This window comes from Erpetoichthys calabaricus, chromosome 7 (genome assembly GCF_900747795.2).
Source record: "Erpetoichthys calabaricus chromosome 7, fErpCal1.3, whole genome shotgun sequence".
NCBI classification, from domain to species: Eukaryota; Metazoa; Chordata; class Cladistia; order Polypteriformes; family Polypteridae; genus Erpetoichthys; species Erpetoichthys calabaricus.
The window spans coordinates 2427063-2449354 of NC_041400.2; the positions used below are offsets into that span (position 1 = coordinate 2427063).

Sequence of the window (22292 nt, forward strand, 5' to 3'; positions counted from 1 at the left end):
CTCACTACTCATAGTGCTCACCACACAGGGAGGACCAGGGAAGCAAACCCACAATCTCCTCACTGCAAAGCAGTAGACAGAAGGCCAAGGACATCTTCCAAAGAGACACAAGCTGAACTCCAAGGTCGAGGTCCATCAGCGTCTGATCGCACCATGCGTCACTTTTTGAGTGACAGTGGGCTCAATGGAAAAAGACTCTGGAGGACTCCACGTAAAAAAGCCAGATTGGAATTTGCTCAAATTCATATTAACAAGCCACAGTGCTTCTGGGTGAATATCCTTTGGACAGATGAGACCAAACTGGAGCAGCTTGATGTCCACAGGCAGATAATGAAGCTTTCAAAGAAAAGACCACCAGACCAACTGTGAAACTTGGAGGAGGCTCGCCGATTTTTGGGGGCAGCTTGGCAGTGTCTGGTACCACAGGGTGCTTCAAGTCTGCACAGGGAGCAATGAAACCTCAAGACCATCGAGACCTTCAGGAGCGAGACGTGCTGCCCGGTGTCGGAGAGCTCGGTCTCAGTCAGAGTGAAGGGGGGCCTGTGCTGTTGGGAACTTCTTAAAAAGAAATGTGCAGATCTGTGGTGCGCTCAGTTTATGAACACGAAATGCGACAAGATCCAGCAGATTGGGGTGCTGTTCGGTCATCCTGCTCCAGTCAGCCATCTTCCAAAACCCGCTCATCCAGGACAGAGGCGTGTGACAGCTGCTGCATTAGAAACAGTTTTTCAAAAAAAGTGAAGGTGGGGAACCATGCCACTGGAAGCTTCTAGAAATGAATTTTCCAAATATGTTGTGTGGTCACATACATGTCAGAGATTCCACTTGCTGTCATTTAGAGCCATTCATGCAATCTCTGGTCCTACTGAAGGGACACTAAAGACAACCTACTGTCAGTCAAGTGACTTTAGGAAGCCCATGGAGAAAACATGCAGTCTCCACGCTAGTGTTGAAAGAGTTTGACTTGGATATCAGCTAAGGACCTTAGTACCAGACCCAAAATGGATCTGAAGCAAATAACGGATTACTCCACGATCCCCACCACTTACTCCAGCCTCCCTGGTACCAAGTCACACACTCCTTCACTCTTGATAACTGGGTACCCCGTAAAGTCCTGATCACACCAACTCACGAGGTCAAAGCAATAACTTCAGATCTTTTTGAAGCATGTAGTTTGACTTCACAAAATGGCTGTTTTTTCTCACAATGTAATATCAAGTTTCGAAGGAGGTTATTTAAGGAAAAGTGACGTTTATTTCTGGTCCCAAAACTCCTCAAATGCTGCTACCGTACCATTTTAAAAATCGGGCTTTTTCAATACTTTTCCAGTGCTGTTATATCACGTAACCCTAATCCACGCAGGCAGCACCCTGGGAGCAAACCCTGGTCTCCTTATTGTCAGCACTCCTTACCGCGCCATCGTGCTGCTGTACAGCTGCTTCCGTTTTGGTCACAAGCTAAATAAATAAACAAGTGGCCGATTTTAAAGTTTTTTTTATTTTCCTTAAAATGATGATGCATCCATTTTTTTAAAATAAAAGAGAGCCATGCTACTTTGTTTATTGAAATAGAATTTTCACATATATCATGCGGTCACAGATATGCCAATAAAGCACAATGCCACGTCTGGTTCTCTTTCCTTTTCCAGCTTCTCTTTTTTTATTTTTTGTTGCTTTTTCTTTAATATTCTTTAAATTGTGCAGATGATTTTTTTTTCCTTTAAAAATCACACCATTGAAAGTTTCTTGAAATTACATTTTTAAATATTGTGCTCGGTTCCTATACCATTACCTGTTGTAATACATCAAAATGTCCAGCAGATGGCGCTGTTCAGTTATCCTAGTCGTATTTTGTTTCATTTTTTATTTATTTTTTACTAAGAATACTGCAATGCTGCACTCCCTCTGCTCATTCAGTTTCTTAACCCTCTCCTCTAGAGCAGGCTCACAGGGTAGCTGGTACCCATTTCATTCTAAAACAAAAAAGTCACTGATTTTTATGCCTTTGTTTTTTTTTGGTCCTCAGAACGTACACATGATGCATTAAAAACATTTTTTTCAAAAAGTGAAAGGGTGTCGTGTTAATGGAAATGAATTGAAATAGAATTAAAATTGCTTTTGTTGTGTGGTAGTCAGAGATTCCACTTCCTCTCAGATTTAATCGTCGTTATGTCCACTTCCGGTGTTGCTAGAGGCGTGGCCTCCGAGGTCGTGACCCATGCGTAATCGATGCAGTTTAATAATTTCTGGTAAAATCTGACACTAACGACAATTAATAACTAATGATTAATAAAGTAATGATTTACTTCACTTTATTCTTAGAAAGGGTAGAAAAATTTTCTTTTTACCAAAAATGTACTACCGTATATACTCATGTTTAAGTTCTCCTGCATATAAGTCGGGGCTTGATTTTACCGTATAATTTCCGGTATTTTATAATGTCGGTCGTATAAGTCGAAAGTGGAAAACTTACGCTATTGGTCCAAGAGATTACGATATGCTAACACCCACCTGACATCAACTCCTGCAAAGTTATCGGTGTTCACATCTTTCTTGTGGCAAACGGCTTAGGGAAACTGAACAACAAGATGAGATGGCAGAGAGGAAAATAAGAGCAGTGACATCTACTGAGCCTTAGGCAAATTGCCAAGGCAGAGTAAGTGATAGGAACAAGGAGAATGACAGCGCCAGACTCCAGTGTGCGTAACCTGCAGAGAGAGGAACCACGGAGCGCACAGCCATTTTTTTTCCTCTGTATTGTGCCTACGTGACCACACAATAATACCTGAACTATTCTGAAGTGACGTTTGCACTGTTTTGTGTTTTGTGTGTCTCACACCCTCATGCACCTTTATCGTAAGAGCATCCCTTATCTACAATGGAGCGTTTGATCAGAAGAAAATATGAAGGTGGTTTAAAATTTAAACTCGTTGAAGTGGTGAAAGAAATTGGTAACTGCGCTGCTGTAACAAAGTTCGATGAGTTTGAGAAACTGATGAGCGAGATCGGAGGAAGCAAGAAGATGTAAAAAAAAAATGAAGGGTCGTATTTTTGAACGGGTGTATAAGTCGGGGTCTGATTTTGTGATTGATTTTTCGACTTATGCGAGCATATACTGTACGGTAAATATTATCCATCCATCCATTTTCCAACCCGATGAATCCGAACATAGGGTCACGGGGGTCTGCTGGAGCCAATCCCAGCCAACACAGGGCACAAGGCAGGAACCAATCCCGGGTAGGGTGCCAACCCACCGCAGGGTAAATATTATTTCCATACTTATTATTCAGTTTAATATCTTAGACCCCAAACTCCCTTCTTAAAGTGTGTAAATTGGGCCATTTTTGTTCTTTACTCTTGTCATGATCAGGCTTATGATTTCCCTTTGTTTTTTTGGAGATGTTTTTTTGGCCTTTAAAAATGATTTCCATTTAGTTTGTGGAGTTCTGAAGGCCAGTAAATCTACTGCTAATATTTAATATTTGTTCCCAGGTCTCTTTACCAGGGTCCTATAGGATTCATGTTCTGCTGCCGCGTGATTTTTATTGGCGCTGCCATTTTGGGATTGTTTTGTTGATGGTAGCTAAGCCATTGGTGAGCTTAACACCTGATTTCATAAACGTTGGAGGTTTTCACTACCTGGTTGGACTCACGAACAAATAACCTTTAGCAGTTTTCTTATTGTTGGTTTCCGAGTTACTGCTTCCAGCTACTTTTTGTCTTCCACGTGGCATTTAAAAACTCCACAAAAGGCAGGCCGGGATCTTCACTGCCCTGCCCTGCCCAGTAGAGGAACTTCATACCCCAGCCAGGCCCCAAAAATGGGGAGCTTTCAAAACAACTCAAAAATAAAGCAAAAGCCTACAAGAGAAAGGATGGCCATAAACCCTCAGCTTATATTAAAAAGGGGCAAACAAACAAACATTTGATTATTATTTTTTTATACAGAAATGGATGCAAAAAAATAGCTCAGCAGAGCAAAAAAAAAAAAAAAAGGCACAAGGAGTTGGCTCGAAGACAACCCTAGGCAAACGAGTCCCAAAACGATGTACAAGATCAGAATCCTCAGTACAGAAGAAGAAGTGATGACAAATCCAGGAAGCCCAAACAATGAACAACATTTACAGAACTCCACTGAAAACAAATGATGTCCAACTTCAGAGCCCACTCAGGCCAGTTAAATAACCAGAGGGAGGGGCCAGCCCCCTGGGGCTCCACCCACACAGTACACATTTACATATATAAAATGCTAAAGGCTATGTCTGTATGTCACCCAATTACTTGCAACCCACTGGTGCTACAACCTTGATCTTGGTATTAATTGAAAGTTTATGACGTGATACACGCTGATGAAGCACAACATGTGGCTGACATCAACTCCTGCAAAGTTATCGGTGTTCACGTCTTTCTTATGGCAAGCGGCTTAGGGAAACGGAACAACAAGGTGAGATGGTAGAGAGGAAAAGAAGAGCAGTGACATCTACTGAGCCTTAAGCAAATCGCCAAGGCAGAGTAAGTGATAGGAACAAGAAGAATGACAGCTCCAGACTCCAGTGTGCGTAACCTGCAGGTGCTTATGAAACACTAGGGGTCTCAGTCGCCCCTTAAACCCAACAGACAGATACACAGGATAAAAGCACTCAGAAGTATTTTAATATTTTTCTTCTTTAAATTGTGCTTCCTAAGCACCACAACCACCATAACACAATCAAATAACCAATAAATCAATGCAATTCCCTCCTTCACACCTCCCAACAAGCTCTGTCTTCTACCTCCCAACTCCGGCTCGCTTGCTGGGTTCCCATCAGTCCTTTAAATAGTACTTGACCTGGAAGTGCTTCTGTCCTTCCGCCCTCGTGACTACCGTGTACTTCCGGGTCTGTAGGGAAAGGATGAGTCCCCAGGTCCTTCGACAGCTCCCCCTGGTGGCACCCATCAGGGCTGAGAAACCGAACTCCAAGACCCAGAATTCCCTGTGGGAATCCGGGGCACCGCTACACTCCAGGGGAGCTGGCATCTAGCGTTTTTGGGGGAGGCAGTGTCGTCAAGTAGCTGCCTCACCCCCCATCCTTCCATTTCAGGGTTGTCCCGGCCATCCATCACAACGTCTAGAGGAAACACCCACAAAGTAAGTGGGCTTGGCGCCTGTCGTATGACAGACGGGCTACAGAACGTAAGCTTGACCATGACAGGCGCATGTCTGCCCACCCTGCTCACAGGTACGTGATCCTTACAATAATAATAATAATAATTCTTTGCATTTATATCGCGCTTTTCTCACTACTCAAAGCGCTCAGCAATTGCAGGTTAAGGGCCTTGTTGAAGGGCCCAACAGAGCAGAGTCCCTATTGGCATTTACGGGATTCGAACCGGCAACCTTCTGATTGCCAGTGCAGATCCCAAGCCTCAATCCATGATGAAACAGACTGATACACCCCATATAACAGCACCATGGCACAATAGTAGCGAACCGGTTTGAAAGATTTTTAGTTCTTGTTTATCAAGTTCATCAAAGGTAAGGTAGTTGTCTTGTTAAATATTTTTATAACAATGGGTCATTCAAAAATGACAGCAATAATAGAGCTTGGACCGCGTGAGCCGAAGGGAGGCTTATCTGTCGGATTTCTGGTGTGTGTCATACGGAAAGAAAGGAAAATGAAAGGTCTGAGGTGGTGGCTGCCCTTGGCCTACCCAGAAAGTATCTACTTTTTACGTCAGCAGACGCTTTTATTCAAAAGGAGGGCAATGTAATTGAGTAACATCAACGTGGGGACTGTTTGGGAACAAGTGTGACAGGAAAAGGGGACAGAATGGACCACTAGAAGCGAAGCATTCAAAACCAAATACAAGTGACTTCCAGTTTCTTGGTTACAAAAGCCGATCTCAGTCAGATAGAAATTCTCCAAACCTGAGGGTCTTCAGACTTTTCTCAAGCACATTGAGGGAGTCAGCTTTCGATTGGAAGGTGGGCAGCTCTTTCCACCGGCCAGGAGTTACACATGCAAAGAGTCTGGACTGAGATTTGATACCACGCAGAGGTGGCACCACAAGAAGCCTTTTGTGGGCAGACCCGAGTGGTAATGAAGGAGCACACGACCTCACGAACGTCTCCATGATCATAGGCACTGACCCACAGACCGCCCTATACAGTTAGGTCCATAAATATTTGGACAGAGACAACTTGTTTCTCATTTTGGTTCTGTGTATTACCACAATGAATTTCTCTGTGTGCCATTATTGTAATTTAATTAAACACAAGTATGCCATTCTTCTTTATAAAAAGGGGTTCTGTGGAACATTTCATTATTTCTCTCTATAATTATTTGTTGGGGGCCCCCCTCTCTATTGGGAGTCCTCTGGCAAACCCAACTCCACACTGAATTGGTAAGGGGGACGCATTGAAATGCCGGGGGGTGGGGGGGGTTACGTGGCGTGATAAATTCCCAAAAATCAGTCAAGGACCAGCATACCTGACAAGGGTGGGCTGGCTCCACCTGATATATCCCGGGGTTCAGCCCAGCTAAATGACACACTGGAGCTCAACGCGGGGGTCTACATCCAGTACTACCCACCAATAAAAAGTTGAAATGATGTCACGGCTCCAATTTTCTCGTCTTTGATTAAAGTAAATCTGCCACTTTGCTGCCCTTACAGGATAACAAATTCTCCAAGCAGCCCCAGTAAGCGAGATTACGGCTGCTGTTCAGCGCTTGGCGCCCACGCAGGAAGAAGCAAATAATTACAGCTTATTAAATGAAACAACTCCGATGCAGTTGAAGTGCAGACTTTCAGCTTTAATTCAGTGGGGTGAACAAAACGATTGCATAAAAATGTGAGGCAACTAAAGCATTTTTTGAACACAATCCTTTCATTTCAGGGGCTCAAAAGTAAGTGGACAAATTCAATAACTGGAAATCAAATGTTCATTTCTAATACTTGGTTGAAAACCCTTTGCTGGTAATGACAGCCTGAAGTCTTGAACTCCTGGACATCACCAGATGTTGGGTTTCCTCCTTTTGAATGCTCTGCCAGGCCTTTACTTTCAGTTGCTGTTTGTTTGTGGGCCTTTCTGTGTGAAGTTTAGTCTTCAACAAGTGAAATGCCTGCTCAGTTGGGTTAAGATCAGGTGACTGACTTGGCCATTCAAGAATTTTCCACTTCTTTACTTTAATAAACTCCTGGGTTGCTTTGGCTGTATGTTTTGGGTCATTGTCCATCTGTATCATGAATCAATTTAACTGCTGTATTTAGCTGGATTTGAGCAGACAGTATGTCTCTGAACACCTCAGAATTCATTTGGCTGCTTCTGTCCTGTGTCACATCATCAATAAACACGAGTGTCCCAGTGCCACTGGCATCCATCACACTGCCTCCCTCCACCGTGTTTTACAGATGATGTGCTATGCTTTGGATAATGAGCTGTTCCACACCTTCTCCATACTTTTTTCTTGTCATCATTCTGGTAGAGGTTGATCTTGATTTCATCTGTCCAAAGAATGTTTTTCCAGAACTGTGCTGGCTTTTTTAGATGTTCTTTAGCAAAGTCCAATCTAGCCTTTCTATTCTTGAGGCTTATGAGTGGCTTGCACCTTGCAGTGCACCCTCTGGATTTACTTTCTTCTCTTTATGGTAGACTTGGATATCGATACGCCCGCCTACCCCCTGGAGAGTGTTGTTCACTTGGTTGGCTGTTGTGAAGGGGTTTCTCTTCACCATGGAAATGATTCTGCGATCATCCACCACTGTTGTCTAACGTGGACGTCCAGGTCTTTTTGTGTAGCTGAGTTCACCAGTGCTTGCTTTCTTTCTCAGGATGTACCAAACTGTAGATTTTGCCACTCGTAATATTGGAGCAATTTCTCAGATGGGTTTTTTCTGTTTTCGCAGCTTAAGGATGGCTTCTTTCACCTGCATGGAGAGCTCCTTTGACTGTATGGTGTCTGTTCACAGCAAAATCTTCCACATGCAAGCACCACACCTCAGATCAACTCCAGGCCTTTTATCTGCTTAGTTGATAAGGACATAACGACAGACTTGTCCACACCTGCCCATGAAATAGCCAATTGAGTCAATTGTCCAATTACTTTTGAGCCCCTGAAATGAAGGGATTGTGTTCACAAAATGCTTTAGTTGCCTCACATTTTTATGCAATCGTTTTGTTCACCGCACTGAATTAAAGCTGAAAGTTTGCACGTCAACTGCATCGGAGTTGTTTCATTTCAAATTCATTGTGGTGATGTACAGAACCAAAATTAGAAAAAAGTTGTCTCTGTCCAAATATTTTTGGACCTAACTGTAGATGAGCCTCAAGGATTTGAACTGAATATGTGCTGCTGCAGGGAGCCATTGTAGTGATCTGAAGAGAGGAGTGATGTGTGCCCACCTTAGGTGAGAGAACTCCGGACGTGCTGCTGCATTTTGAATCATCTGCAGTGGCTTAGTGGCACATGCCGGTACTCCTGCCAGCAGAGAACTGCAGTAGTCTACTTGTGACACGGCCAGAAGTTGTGCTGGATGCTCCCATCAGATACGATTTTTCTGATCTTGTTATACTGAGTGAATATGCAAGACCATAGCATCATGGTCTGCGAAGGACCGCTGGCCATCAATCACCACCCCCCAAGGTTGTTGGCAGACTTGGTGGGTCTTAGCAATAAGAAGTGTCGCTGAATTGATGGCCAGGCTGTGATAAGATGAAGGTCTGCCTTTGCCAGGTTAAGCTGGAGATGTTTCTTATTCATGTATGTGAGCCATACAGAGATTCAAGCGCGACATTCCTCATCTACGTGTTTTTGCTGACCGCGTTTACTTCTAATTTAGTGTGTTTCACTTTGGCGTTTGTCCAGCTGGCAACTGGGAGCAGCCAATGATGATGATAAACATTGTATGATGTAAGTAATCTAATTCTGTGCCTTTTCACTTGCGTATAAAAAAGACCTCATCCAGCAGAAATGGGGTGCGTCTTGTTACAGCGTCCTGTAAGAGGGGTGCTCCCTCTTCAAAGAGAATAAATGGCTATGATTTAAACTTCACTCCTGCCCGTTTTCTCTTAGAGGTTTTAGGTCACGCAGGGGGTGACGGTCATTGCTTCTACACAAGCTTATACTGTGTGGTCCTCTGGGGGGTACACCAGATACAGCTGGATATCATGGGGATGGCACTGATAGGAGAAACCCATGGGACGGGATGGTAGGACCCAGTGAGGAGGTGGATCAGCACCGATCCTTAAGGCACACTCGTGCTGCCCTGGCATACCTTTGTCCTCACTCCGCTCCACCCCCAGGACAACAGGGTAGGACTCTTCTTGAGGGCAATTCTAGGGATGCCAAGATTATAAAGGTTGGCATGGAGGATGTGATGGTTGATCGAGTTGAAGGCAGAGGAGAGATCTAGCAGGAGGAGGACAGATGGCACGTTGGGAGCTCAAGTCTGCCGTAACGCATCGACAACGGTAAGTGGAGCCTTCTCCATGGGATGGCCCCTCTTGAAGCCTGTCGGAGTGGGTTCAAAAGCTTTTATTCAAACACTGGCGCTGTAGGGTGGCATGTTAGTTGTCTGTAGGAAATGGGACACGTCACAACAGTTCCTACAATTTGAAACTGTACTGAAAAGTCACTCGTGTAATTTGTCATCTCCTGGGACTCACCTGGTTGTGTAGTTTGACATCTTCAGGGCAACGAGATCCAGCGAGTGCAGTGGCTAAGGTTGATACGCCTTCTGAATCACTAGTGCTGCGACATCAGATTTCACACCATCGTGTGTCGCCTGCTGAGGTCGCAAACCCTAAGAGCTCGATAACAGCATCATAAAAATGAAAACGTGATGAGAACTAACAGTAACATTCTCCTTCTATTCTCCACATTTTAGACCCCCAAACTATTTGATAATGAAGGGTTCAAATCGCAACGTAATTAAGAGAAGAAGCCGCCGACTCCTTGTTTTTGGTCGATTTTGTCCGCTCAGTTCCTTCAAACTTGGCAGCTGTGTGCGACTGAAGCGTGCGCAGATCCGGACACTCGCTTCTTTTAGCCAAGACAGCACTTGTTTAAGCGAGTCTCCTTCTGCGTTTGGGGGTACTCACTCAGAGAGCTATTGCGTTGCTCTAGCAGGGTCCCGGATTACCTCTTGACCGGCCGAGGCTTTGTTGAATTTTGGTGCGAGCTGCACCCAGGAGAGCCTGCAGCAGGAACTTTGGAAGCTGACAGATGCAGGCCTTTTCAAAGTGCACTTCTGCGCCAGACCCCCAGCTCGGGGCACAGCAAAGCTGTCTGTCATGGAGGGAAGGCTCAAGGATGGAACAATGGCAACAGTGGCCTGAATAGAGAGCTTAGACGGTCCCAGAACTGCGGCTCACGCCTCACACTCAGCAAGGTGGCCCAAAACTCCAGGGAACTTGTATTCCCTTCTTCTGAAAGGGGGATTTTGTTGTTTCCTGTCTCACTTTTTTTTTTTTTTTCTTGGCGTCTTAAATGGGTTTAATCATCCTGCAAAACCACAATCAACACAGAGTTGCATTTTGTATCCAGCTTGTTAAATCGCTTTGGTTTTGTGCTTCCATCACCATCTGTGGTGGAGCGGCAATGGCAGATTCGAGCTCCTTGGCTGTGTGTCTGTATTAAATAAAGAAAGTTACTGAAATGCGCTTTTAACAGAATTATCAGGGTTTTAATTTTTTACTATAAACAGAACTGGGCAAAAGTCTTAGACACCCCAAGAACATGATGGTCCTAAAATGATATTCAAGTAAAAATCAAGTTCAAGATAAGGTAGCTGTTGATGCTTCTGATATTTTCTAAACAGTGTAACAAAGGCGCTATATACAGTGCATCCGGAAAGTATTCACAGCGCTTCATCACTTTCTCCACATTTTGTTATGTTACAGCCTTATTCCAAAATGGATTAAATTCATTTTTTTCCTCAGAATTCTACACACAACACCCCATAATGACAACGTGAAAAAAGTTTACTTGAGATTTTTGCAAATTTATTAAAAATAAAAAAACAGAGAAATCCCATGTACATAAGTATTCACAGCCTTTGTCATGAAGCTCCAAATTGAGCTCAGGTGCATCCTGTTTCCCCTGATCATCCTTGAGATGTTTCTGCAGCTTCATTGGAGTCCACCTGTGGTAAATTCAGTTGACTGGACATGATTTGGAAAGGCACACACCTGTCTATAGAAGGTCCCACAGTTGACAGTTCATGTCAGAGCACAAACCAAGCATGAAGTCAAAGGAATTGTCTGTAGACATCCGAGACAGGATTGTCTTGAGGCACAAATCTGGGGGAAGGTTACAGAAAAATTTCTGCTGCTTTGAAGGTCCCAATGAGCACAGTGGCCTCCATCATCCGTAAGTGGAAGAAGTTCAAAATCACCAGGACTCTTCCTAGAGCTGGCCGGCCATCTAAACTGAGCGATCGGTGGAGAAGGGCCTTAGTCAGGGAGGTGACCAACAACCCGATGGTCACTCTGTCAGAGCTCCAGAGGTCCTCTTTGGAGAGAGGAGAACCTTCCAGAAGGACAACCATCTCTGCAGCAATCCACCAATCAGACCTGTATGGTAGAGTGTCCAGACGGAAGCCACTCCTTAGTAAAAGGCACATGGCAGCCCGCCTGGAGTTTGCCAAAAGGCACCTGAAGGACTCTCAGACCATGAGAAAGAAAATTCTCTGGTCTGATGAGACAAAAATTGAACTCTTTGGTGTGAATGCCAGGCGTCACGTTTGGAGGAAACCTGGCACCATCCCTACAGTGAAGCATGGTGGTGGCAGCATCATGCTGTGGAGATGTTTTTCAGGGGCAGCGACTGGGAGACTAGTCAGGATAAAGGGAAAGATGACTGCAGCAATGTACAGAGACATCCTGGATGAAAACCTGCTCCAGAGCGCTCTTGACCTCAGACTGGGGCGACGGTTCATCTTTCAGCAGGACAACGACCCTAAGCACACAGCCAAGATATCAAAGGAGTGGCTTCAGGACAACTCTGTGAATGCCCTTGAGTGGCCCAGCCAGAGCCCAGACTTGAATCTGATTGAACATCTCTGGAGAGATCTTAAAATGGCTGTGCACTGACGCTTCCCATCCAACCTGATGGAGCTTGAGAGGTGCTGCAAAGAGGAATGGGCCAAACTGGCCAAGGATAGGTGTGCCAAGCTTGTGGCATCATATTCAACAAGACTTGAGGCTGGAATTGCTGCCAAAGGGGCATCGACAAAGTATTGAGCAAAGGCTGTGAATACTTATGGACATGGGATTTCTCAGTTTTTTTATTTCTAATAAATTTGCAAAAACCTCAAGTAAACTTTTTTCACGTTGTCATTATGGGGTGTTGTGTGCAGAATTCTGAGGAAAAAAATGAATTTAATCCATTCTGGAATAAGGCTGTAACATAACAAAATGTGGAAAAAGTGATGAAGCACTGGGAATACTTTCTGGATGCACTGTAAGCACCCGACCTGGCACTGATAGACACGGAGACACGTATAAAATGCACTTTATTTTTTCTTCCCCGTGACCCACAGGCATTACACAGTCCACAAGCACTATAAAGCACAGCAAACACAGCAACAGCCTTTTTACCACCACTCCTCCACAAGCGTAGTCCTCCTCCTCCCGACCCTGGCTGTCTGAGTGGTCGTGGCTGGGCCCTTTTGATAGCCCACCCAGAAGCGTTCCAGGTGCTTGACCACCTGGTCCTAATTGCACTTCCAGGCTGTTGAAACCAGACAGCCCCCCAGCGGCCACCCCGGACCCCAACCAGGCTGTGGAGGACTCCATCTCCCATGGAGCCCTGCGGGAGGTTGGAGAAATCACCGTTGGCCAGAACGCTGCCACCAAGCGACCCGGGGGAGGTACTGAACTGTCCATGGCTGCTCCCCCCGGAACATAAGCAACAGGGGTATCCCTGGGATGGCTGTCCGCCACAACAGTTGCTTCTTTGAGTTCCTCAGAGTAGAGGTTCCCAATCAAGTGCTCCATTAAGCTGAAGTCGTGAAGATCTCAACTGTGGTTGTGACGATGCAGGTTCTCTCTATGCTCCCAACGCCTTCCGGGAGCTCTGAACCCAACACCATCGCTAATGTCACCGAGATGAGCTGACAAATGAGGACAAATCTCACATGAAACCAGAAAGTGCATAAGTGCTTTTATTAAAACAACAAACAGTATCACAACAAAAGTGCAGTGCCTCAGTTTCTTCAATAAATAAATCCATCATAAAGCAGGTGTCCAGTGAGGATAAAAACCATCAATAAATAAATCCTTTAAAATCAGAAGTAAGAATGCAGCAGTTACAATGCAATCTCTCTCTTTACTGTCCGGCCCACCCATTGCTGCATCAGCCGGCGGAGACCCCACAGCCTCGAGCTCCTTCTGCCAACCTCCATCTTGGCCTCCTTACGCACATCACTGCCAGACCGTCCGAGGTTGGCTCTCCTCCCTTCCTCTTTTGCGCTCTCGCAGTCGCTCCTCAGATTCCTTCGGGAGGACACCTGCCCGGCTCACCCCACTCCAATAGAACATTAAGTGGGGCGAACTAGCCCCCCAGAGCGCCACAACCTAACGCTCCTTCGCGGGGCCCCAGCTCATGCTGTCTCCTCCTTACAGGCGGCCAGATCGTAGCTGCTGAGACGGCTCTTCATATCTTCTGACCTCCTTCGCTCTGTGTCTCCGATCCATCTATCTCTATCCTTCCATTTCTCTCTCTTTTTTCCCCCCATCCAGGTGTCGACCCGTATATACGAGGTGCGATCCAAAAGTTCCCAGAATGCATTTATTCTGCAGCCAGAAGGGTTTGGTTATATCAATCGGCACTAGATAGCAGTTCAAGTTGTCCTTGAGAGCTGTTATCACGCGTTATTTGTTTTTCAAGTCGCAGTTCTCGTTTAAACTTCGGTTGTGTCTGTGAAGGGTTGTTCGTGAAAATGAGTGATTTGAAAGAGCAAAGAGTGTGTGTTAAATTCTGTTTTAAACTGGGAAAAACGGCAAAAGAAAGCCGTGAAGTGTTGCAACAGGCATTTTACAGGGATGTTCTAAGGCGTTTGCGAAATCGAATTCGCCGAACACGTCCTCAGATGTGGGCTGACAAGTCATTTCTTTTGCATCACGACAATGCACCCGCTCACACATCTCTGATTGTGCGTGAATTTTTGGTCTTCTACAAAGTTTACTGCCATTCCCCGCCCTCCGTACTCCCCTGATTTAGCGCCGTCTGATTTGTTTTTTTATTTCCTAAGATGAAGATGAGGCTCAAGGGACGCAGATTTGAGACGGTGGAGGAGATCCAAGCGGTAACAACCGAAGTCTTGAACACACTGACAAAAAACGACTTCGAAAAGGTTGAAATCTCGCTGGGATTGGTGTATCAACTCAACTGGTGACTATTTTGAAGGAACTGTTCACCATTAATTGTTATTTGGTGTGTATGCTTTTAAATAAATGCATTCTGGGAACTTTTGGATTGCACCTCGTATGCACCCCCCGCGTGCCTCTGTGCGCGCAGCAGCGCCGTAATCACGCAGCACAGGAAGTCAATGAGGCAATCGAGAACGATCGCACCCACACGTGCAGGTGTGACTCGCTCCCACTTACCCCATTAACTCTCCACAGCCGTGCAATCGCGCCCACGGAGAACGGCACTGCTATACGGATTTAAAAACCCAATCCATAGCTCTGTAATCATCCGGGCGCCTCACAGGCCTCAACAGGGTTGAGCTCCTAAGCTTTGATCCAGTGGCCCCGATGCAGACCAGGGCGGCTGCCCTCTCGTGACCCAGGGGAGGTATTGTCCCTCTACCAGTCCTTCCAGGCGTCCCGGCTGGGCAGGATCCCCAGCTGTCTGCCATATGCTAAAAGGAAAAAAAAATAATTGCACCAATCCCAAAATCAATACTATCCCAACACCAAATAAGTATACAGTATATACCTCCACCAAAATGATCACTCGGAGATATATAAATATATACAATACAATACAATACAATTTATTTTTGTATAGCCCAAAATCACACAAGAAGTGCCGCAATGGGCTTTAACAGGCCCTGCCTCTTGACAGCCCCCCAGCCTTCACTGTCTAAGAAGACAAGAAAAAACTCCCTTGTAGGGAAAAAATGGAAGAAACTTCCGGAAAGGCAGCTCAAAGAGAGACCCCTTTCCAGGTAGGTTGGGCGTGCAGTGGGGCTCAGTACAATACAATACAATACACAGAATAGAACAAATCCTCAATACAGTATAAAAATAAGAATTTTAGAAGTACGAAGCAGAATTTAACAGTAGATGATCTCACATAAGAGATTTGGATTTGTTTAGAGTCCTGGAGACCTCATCCATCAAGCTGCCTCCCCCATTTGGCCATTCCATGGCTGAAACAGCGCTTGGCCAGCCAATCCAATGAAAGGACCCCTCCTTCCCACGATTCCTGCGATCCTCCATCATGGATGACTTTACCTTAGGCGGGCAGAACAACTTGGTAGGTGGGCAGTGCCACATTTGAACACCGAGAAGAGAAACAGAAAAGGTGAGGGCGAGTATCCAATTCTAACTCTCATGTTACTTCTGTTTTAGTGCTAATGACTAACAACAGAGATACAGTCCGTACAGTTAATCAGCAGCTCTAGTCAGGGTATGCTAAACTGAAGTCGTGAGTCTTCAGCCGGGATTTAAAAGCTGAGAGCGAAGGGGCATCTCTTACAGTAGTAGGCAGACCAATCCACAGTTTGTCCACATCTATATGTATATAAAGAATATGTACAGAGCCGCCAAAATCACAACTGCTCCTCGAATTGCTCAGCAGTGCTTAATCCTACCTCGCCTTCAGGTCCACTGACCCCTGTTAGCCAGCAACTCCTTAAATATCACCGGCAAGATTATCCAGCCACCCCATCTACCCCATGTACCTATCCAGGTAGACGCTGGCATGTTCACACCATGCCCTGAGCAATTTTGTATTTAAAATCAAACCCCTGCCGGTTGTGCATGTGTAAGCCCCCCTGGACGGCCAACGGCTATGGTGAGCTCAAGCACACCAGTTGGTAAATCTTGTTTATTTACAATATGGGCTCCCCAGCTCAGACTCAACCATACAAAAGCAAATGGCGGCTTTTTCTCTCAGGCGCACCACACCTTAAATCACTTGCGCTGGGCCGGCTGCAAGGACACCGGCGTGTTAAACTGAGCATGTGTGGAGGAGCCCGTACTGGCCATTATACCAGCTCCACGTGTGCCCAGACTCCCCGCACCTCACAGCGCTCACCCGCTAGACGGCCCAGCCACGCCCCCAACACACAAACGGTAAGTGTACTTCCTTTACGCTGCCCTTATAAATATTGTTGCTCGGTTTTAAGGCTTCTTTAACTTAAATTTGGTAATGCGTGGCGTCACGCATCACCACATACTCCAGTTGAACTAACGCTACGTACCTGTGGGAGACGCCGCTGCTCAGAATAGGTGTGGCCTAAAAAAGAGAGAGGGAGAGTTAAGGGCATGTGTTGAGGGTCTTACAGTCATATAGAGTTTGGGCTGGGCTGCCACTGGTGAGGCCTACTCTGGGAGCCAGACCAAGGTGAAGTTTTGGTCTTGCTGCTGTTTTTGAGGCCTGTACCCCATTTTTTTTTTTTTTTTTTTTGCTTCATGGTGGCAGGTAATCATCACTGTTTTAACGTTCCATGAGGGCCAAACCCTTGGTCACAGTGGGGGGCCGAGTAAACAAAAAAAGATTTGAATTTAGAAAAATAAGTAAAGCTTCCGGGATTCACAGTGCTGGCTGAATGAAATCAACCATTCAGTGGTGGGTGAGCAATGTGGTGTATCAGTGCATACTCCTAACCTCTCTCTAGGAGGGTCTCGTGTGCCTCTTCTTGTAATGGGGAGCCAAGGAACGCAAAACTGTCTGTAAGAATGAAGCCTTGGGACTTTGGGTGTTGAAGGAAGCGTCATCTCCCCGGCATGTGTCTCTCTATGCTAAACTCTGTGGTGAAGCAGTCGGTGCCGCCACTTCCATGGATGCCCGCCCTCCTCCTTAAGTGTTGATTTCATCTGCTAATGTCTCCCCGCCGTCTCCATTACAAATGCCCCCCCCTTTTAAGCCGCAGGTTGAGCTGCTTTCGTTTCACACATGACTGGAGCTTTGGGCAGATGGCAGCATTGCCTCACCTTGACCTGCAGTGTGCTTGAATCGTTCCCTCGAGACCCTTGGCGGTATCCGGTCTTTGGGAGAGGGGGGTGCGTCCTTGATTCAGATTTCCAGTCGCCAGGTGTCACTTGCACTGATAAAAGGGGTTTGATGCCACTTTATGGGTCGCTGGTAGAGTCAGAGTCGCTTGGGGTTGTGTGTTGGGCAGATTATCAGATAACTTGGTAATGACCCCCCAGACGCCAGCAATGCTGCTCGGTGAACAATAGCTGGGTGTGAAGGGGTCCTGAAAAAAAAAAAAAAAAACAATAAGAGGTGCAGCTCAGTTGGATGGTCCCACTTTGTTTGGAATTACACACACATACACACACCGTCTTCTTCGTAGCTGCTCTTCTAAAAGGCCGTGTGGGCACAGAATTGTTCATGGACCGCCAATCTGTGAGCCGAAAGGAGTGCAGACTAAAAAATCTTGAAACACATCTCAAGTAAAACAAACCCTGGGTTCAAACCTCGTCACCGACTACACCGGAGTCACGTCACCTGCTGAGAAAAGATGGTGACAGCCGCACCACGCGAGCGTGAAGGGGCCCGTGAGGCCTTCCACTGTAAAAAGCCACTGGAACAAGAATCTGATTCTAAGGGCTGACTCATGCGCCCCTGACATCAACTGTGGCAAAACAAGTAAGGCCAGTGGTGTGAAAAAGTAAGGACACCCCTTTCTTTTTTAACACCGTTAAACGTTTCCATCCGCTTCTATGACGGATCTGTTTGTCAGGGTGGTGTTGGGCTTCCTGCCATTTCTATAACTGTTCTTTTTCTGTGGAAGATTAATCCATCATGGATGGACTGACAGCCCGACTGGGATGGAGGGTGGATCATTGCCTGGCCAGGAGGCCATAACGGAAGGACAGCAAGGAATAAGATGTGATTATTATCCCAGTCCAGGTGAAGGATTAATGGATGGACTTGGGGGGGAGGTTATTTCTCAAGAGCTATCCAAAAAAAAAAAAAACATTTCAGTGTTCCTGTGGTGTGGACACCCGCAGGGATCCATGAGAATCGTAGTCCTGAAGGACGGCGCTGTCAGGGTTCTTGGGTGTTGCAGAGAGAGGGACCACCTGTTTTCATAGGCATTCCGCGTGACCCAGATGTGCTTCCGCCATTCCATACTATGACATCAGAAGTACTCCAGGGTCCAACATAAAAGGGAAACGTCCTGCCTCCTCCGTAGCGGGCAACACTCAACTGGAGGCAAAGGAGGAGGAATGTTACTCGTTTCGAGTGTTTTTGCTGACGTGTGTAAATGTGTTGGTAAAAATTTTAAAAAATATTGTATTTGAACCTGGAATTGTGTGAGGTAGCATTGTGTCTGTGGTTTGGGGCTCAGCGGCACCCCCTTATGGTCACACACAAAAAGAAAATCAAAATGTTTTAATTAATTGTGGGTTTTCTAAAACCATCACAGCGTCAAAAATTACTGATGCAACACACATAATATTTGGTGAAATTTCACCTCCGTCCAATGCTTCTAATTAATAAAGTATCTATCTATCTATCTAATCCTGCCAACTACGCTAAAATATCCATCTATCTATCTAATCCTGCCAACTACGCTAAAATATCCATCTATCTATCTATCTAATCCTGCCAACTACGCTAAAATATCTAGCTATCTAATCCTGCCAACTACGCTAAAATATCCATCTATCTATCTATCTAATCCTGCCAACTACAGTAAAATATCCATCTATCTATCTAATCCTGCCAACTACAGTAAAATATCCATCTATCTATCTATCTATCTATCTATCTATCTATCTATCTATCTATCTAATCCTGCCAACTACGCTAAAATATCTATCTAATCCTGCCAACTACACTAAAATATCTATCTAATCCTGCCAACTACGCTAAAATATCTAGCTAATCCTGCCAACTACGCTAAAATATCCATCTATCTGATCCTGCCAACTACGCTAAAATATCCATCTATCTAATCCTGCCAACTACGCTAAAATATCTATCTATCTATCTATCTATCTATCTATCTATCTATCTATCTATCTATCTATCTATCTATCTATCTATCTATCTATCTATCTATCTATCTATCTATCTATCTATCTATCTATCTATCTATGTTCTAGTAGCCAAAGGCAAGCTTCTGGCAGAATTCTGGTTGGATGTGTCATGAACTGGGAGTTCAAAGCACTAGAGAGTCCCAGTAAGTTCCAAAAGCACTTCCACTAGAGGGGGAAATTCTGTCAAAAACCCTGGCTAGACACAAAAAAGGGCCTCGTAGAATCTTTATAAAAATTAAAAAGGTTTATTTCCATAAACTGCCTGGAGGCACAAATGGAAAGTTCTGTGGAGTACCAAAGGCAAAGTAGAATTGAATGTAACACAAAATCAATCCAAAGCAAACCAGTCCCAATACAGAAACTTAGAACGGAGCAAAACGCTCAAAATCCAGAAAATGGACTAAAAGCTCAGCAAAAAGCACTGGAGCTCCCCAACTCTGGTGGGGTAATAACCAAACAGGCGAAACAATGGTACAAAAAGAGAGCAATGTGTTTAACCTGCTTTAAAAGGTAACTTCCCAATTCCCAATAATGCAATGCATAATCCATTTATATGTACATAATCAGGTGCCGGAGAGAAGCCAAGGGACATCACAGCCAAGTGGGGGAGTGAGTACTGACGGCCCCATCTGGCAGAATCTTCAATGGCATGGAGGTGCATCTGACTTTGTGCTGCGTCCTCGTTATTAAACCACTCACATATAGTTACATATTCATAAAAGTCTATCAGATATGGGCAGCTGCCAGACAGAGAATTCTTGTCACCTGTGGGGACGGGCCGTTTATTTCTTGCTACACCCCCCCCCCACCTATTGTTTCAGTACAATTGAAACTTCACAAGGGTCCCAGCCCCACAAGTTTACACTCATTGTGGGTGCACCAGGCTGCAGTAAGATGGAGGGGGGGTTTGGAGTAACCCGTTATTTGCTTCGGAACTGTGTTGGTACTGAGGTGAAAAAGCTGGGGTCGATACCCAAATATGAGTACCGATCTAACACTGCCCCCCTACCCATCGGTGCCACTTGTAAATAAATAAGGTGAAGAAAGTAACTTGTTATTTTCTAACCATTGGAGATTAAATTCAGTGCGATTCTAAGTTGGCCCTGTGGTGTGTTTGTGTTTGTGTGTTCGTCCTGCAATGGACTGGTGCCCTCTCCAGGGTCTGTTCCTGCTTTGCACCCTATGCTGGCTGGGATAGGCTCCAGCAGACCCCCAGGACCCTGTTCAGGACTAAGTGGTTAGCGAATGACTGACTGACACTTCGGAGGACGCTAATGTAGCCCCTGATCCGTAGTGCCTTTGTTTAGTCCGATTTGCCGAGAGCCATGTTTGTTTGACTCCCAGCTTACACTCCTGAATGTTAACATCTCAGCTTCTCAGGTCTTAATCTTAGTTACGGTTCTATTAAGATGTCTTATTCCAGCGTCACTGTGGTGCTCTTCTTTATTGGTAGTAGACAGGAAGCTCTAGTGTGTTGTATTTTCTGAATGCAAATGAATGAATGGCTATTGATGTTAGGAAAGTCGAGGACATTAACTGAAGTCCTATCAGCTAAACAGGCGAGCTTGGTGGTCTCAATGCTGTCCTCTCGTTTGTCAGATTTCCTCTCTTCTTATGATAAGCCACTTGTTAGCTGAATGAGGCAGTGACAGTTGGTCTCCAGCAGATGGCACTGTTGACAGCCACTAGAAAGCCTGGCTGCTGTCAGTGGGCTGCACTGGCCTGGCTGTCTGGGCCTGCTCGTTGTTAGATGTTCTTTTTAATGGTGGGTGTGGATGGGCTGGCACCCCGGCCAGTATGGCTGATGGTACGTTTTTGTACTTCTGTATAATGGATGGACATGGGCGACTGTATCCTGGGGTGATGTGCTCCCCTGGTAGGGTGGGTGGCAGCATCTTCCTAGTTGAGCTCCCATTTGGACACTGACTGGACTGCATGGGAATTGTATTTACAACAGGGGGCAAACCCTATCTGGGGTCCTTGGGTGCCATTTAAGGGTGCTGTCGTGTAAATTTGACCTGACTTGGAAGTAAAATTCATAATTGAGAATTATTGTCCTTTGTGTTGTAATTGGAGTTATTAATTTGGATTAAAAGAACTGCAATGAAATGTGAATTTTGTGTTGCTGACTGCATATGCTGCATACTCACGGTGCAGTGGAAACTCCATTTAGCAGTTTTCAAGGGAACAACTTAAAAAATGTATAACTTGAACAATTAAAAAACTTTCAAGTCAAATAAAGAATATCACTGTCGAAATACTACTATAGTGCATACAGTATGTCTCTGTTATATGCCATTTAGAATGTGATTCACACAAGCAATATTAATGTTTGTGATGCACCATCAGTTGGAATGACAAATACAATACATTTTATTATTACAAATGTTTGTGATGCCTATGTCTTTGTTATATGCCATTTGGGATGGAATTCATTAAAGCAGTCTTAATGTTTGTGATGCGCCATCTGCTGGAATGACACATGCAGTTGATTTTATTACTAGAAATGTTTGTGATACGCCATCTGTTGGAAAATACAATGCATATGTCTTTGTTATATGCCACTTGGAATGGAATTTGTAAAAGTACTGTTAATGTTTGTGATGCGCCATCTGCTGGAATGACACATGCAGTTGATTTTATTACTAGAAATGTTTGTGATGCGCCATCTGTTGGAAAATACAATGCATATGTCTTTGTTATATGCCATTTGGGATGGAATTCGTAAAAGCAGTGTTAATGTTTGTGATGCGCCATCTGTTAGAAAATACAATGCATATGTCTTTGTTATATGCCATTTGGGATGGAATTCGTAAAAGCAGTGTTAATGTTTGTGATGCGCCATCTGCTGGAATGACACATGTAGTTGATTTTATTACTAGAAATGTTTGTGATACGCCATCTGTTAGAAAATACAATGCATATGTCTTTGTTATATGCCACTTGGAATGGAATTTGTAAAAGTAGTGTTAATGTTTGTGATGCGGCATTTGCTGGAATGACACATGCAGTTGATTTTATTACTAGAAATGTTTGTGATACGCCATCTGTTGGAAAATACAATGCATACGTCTTTGTTATAT

General features: G+C 44.9%; 1 protein-coding gene across 2 annotated transcripts in view; it reads left to right on the plus strand.

Annotated features, from left to right (window-relative positions):
* alpk1 (alpha-kinase 1) overlaps window positions 1–22292 on the plus strand; it is a 134962-nt gene that overhangs the window by 28185 nt on the left and 84485 nt on the right. The gene's annotated exons all lie outside the window — the stretch shown is intronic.